This window comes from Dipodomys ordii, unplaced genomic scaffold (genome assembly GCF_000151885.1).
Source record: "Dipodomys ordii isolate 6190 unplaced genomic scaffold, Dord_2.0 Scaffold87, whole genome shotgun sequence".
In the NCBI taxonomy this organism is placed as follows: Eukaryota; Metazoa; Chordata; class Mammalia; order Rodentia; family Heteromyidae; genus Dipodomys; species Dipodomys ordii.
This window is the reverse complement of record NW_012267303.1, coordinates 3,607,130-3,609,662: the sequence shown is the minus strand read 5'-3', so window position 1 is coordinate 3,609,662 and position 2,533 is coordinate 3,607,130.

Below are 2,533 nucleotides of genomic sequence, written 5' to 3'. Positions count from 1 at the left end.
CCCCCTTCCCCCCCCCTCCCCCGCCCAGCGAGGATCGTGGACTCTTGGTTGACCCCTCTGTCGGTTATGGGTCTCGAACTCAGGCCCGGGCGCCTCCTGGAGCCCCTTTGCACTGACAGCCAGCGGTCTGCCACTTGAGCCACAGTGCCACTTCCCGTTTTCTGGTGTTTTATTGAAGAGTCTCAGGGACTTTCCTGCCTCGGCTGGCTTTGAACTGTGATCCTCAGATCTCAACCTCCTGAGTAGCTAGGATGACAAGCTGTTGTCCTCTTTCTTTGCCTGTTCTTCCTCTTCCTTTTTCCTGTTCCCTCCTTCGGAAAGGGAACCCTTCCTCAGGGCTCCTGGAGTGCTCTCCAGGCAAAGAAAGGAAAGGCACCTGGGCAGCAGGACCTGTGTGTCTGAGGCTGTGCTGTGGAGACCGATGTCTGTCCTCAGTGCTCCATCTAGCCTCCTAAGGTCACCCCCACACCTCCACTCCACATCTCATGGGCAAGACAGTCCCTGCAACAAGAATCTTAAAGCCATTGTCTGCTGCAGTTTCCAGTGCCACTCATGTTCATTGTCCTCCAGCACTCAGCCTTGGTGGCTCTCCTTCTAATCGCTGTCAACCCTACTTGGTTCCTGTGTTTCCTTTTCTCTCTTGGGCATATGGTCACAAGTTGCATGCAGCTGGGTCTGGCCTGAGGCTTTTAGTATGGTGTTCCCAAGACCTACAGCCTTCAGCCCACTCTCCTACAGACATGACTTTTCTTCTTCCAGGTATAGATGAAAACTCCAGTCTGGTGTGTCTCAATCCCAATACCTGGGAGGGTGACTCTGGGAGGATTGTGAGTTCTAGGACAGCCTGAGCTACATGGGGAGACCATAAAAGAGAAGAAGAAGAGGGAGGGAAAGTTGGGGCAGGGAGAACTACAGGCTTAGAGTTAGAGACCTGGGCAAGGATAATCTGTGTGTTGTGAAGAACGTTACCCAAACCAGCTTGACCCACAAAGGGGAGGTCCGCAGTAGGGTTCTAGAGGTAGTTTCCCCAGTCTGTCAGAGGGACTGCTGAGCGTCTGAGAGGTTATAAATACCCCATTACTATCGTTGGCCCAGGTAAGACCAAAGCCACCCTGGAGAAAGCCAGTGCAGCTTGGTTGGGAGATGTTAAGGCCCCGATGACCTCTGAGATTCCAGGAGAATCCTGAAATCTTCTAGAGAGAAAAGTGTTATTGCAACAAGGACTCCAAGGCTCCTGGCATGGTGCTCCAGAGCTTTGCATAAGACCTCATCCTAAGCCGGACGCCGATGGCTCACGCCTATAATCCTAGCTACTCAGGAGGCTGAGATCTGAAAATTGTGGTTTGATATAAGCCCAAGCAGAAAAGTCCAAGATTCTTATCTCCTATTAACCAGCTAAAAGGCAGAAGTAGAGTCATGGCACAAGTAATGTCTGACTGAAAATAGAAGAGCTGGATTTTCATGTTATCTTCCATAGTCAGTCTGCCAGGATAGTACCAGTCATAATCTCTGGAATACAGTAGGAACATGAGGAAAGAAGACACAGGGATAGCTTAGTGTCTTGGGACCCAGGGGTTGCTAGACCACACCTTAAAAACTATTGTCTAGAAATACTTTTTCTGAGCAAAGGTTACCATGTCTGTCTTACTCAGGGGTAACTGAGCGGCCTGGAGCAGTGACATACATATACAGGTGGTCTCAAGTGAGAAAGAATAAGACCTTATGGCAGAAAAGCCAGTGAGAATGGAAGACACTGAGTTCAAGCTCTAGTACTGACACAAGAAAACTGAAGCACATCTTTCCCACTCAGTCCAGAGGCTTACATGCCAATCTCCTCTGGAGACACCTCTATCTATAACCAGAAGTAGTGCTCTACTGGTTTCCTAAACATTCCTTAATCCAGTCAAGCTGATACTTCAAATTAACTATCATGCCCCCCTTAGCCTCGTGAATGTGCTTTTGCATGTGCCACAGATACAAATGTACTTGTGAGGATTTGTTACCAGCCAGATATTGAAAAGCAGAACAAGATGTGACGCTGTGGCTCAAGTGTAGAACGCTAGCCTTGAGCTGAAGACCTGAGGGCCAGCTCCCAGGACCAGAGTTCAGGCCCCAGACAGGCAAAAAAGAGAAAAAAGCAGAAGGAACCAGAACAGATATTCCTTTGTTGTTTTTTGTTTGTTTGTTTGTTTTTGGTTCCAGTACTCGTATTTGAACTTAGGGCCTGGGCACTGACTCTTAGCATTTTCACTCAAGGCTGACACTGTTGCTTGAGCCACTAACCCACTTTTTGCTTTTTGGCTAATTGGAGATAAAGGAGTCCCACAGACTTTCTTCCTCGGATCTTAGCCTTCTGAGTAGCTAGAATTACAGTTGTGAACCACTAGCACTTAGCTGAGTTCCCACCTTAAAAAGGCTCAGCAAGGGCTGGGAAAGTGGCTCAGTGGTAGAGCGCTTGCCTTGCATGCCTGAGGCCCTGGGTTCGATTCCTCAGCACCACATAAGCAAAAAGAAAAAAGCCGGAAGTGGCACT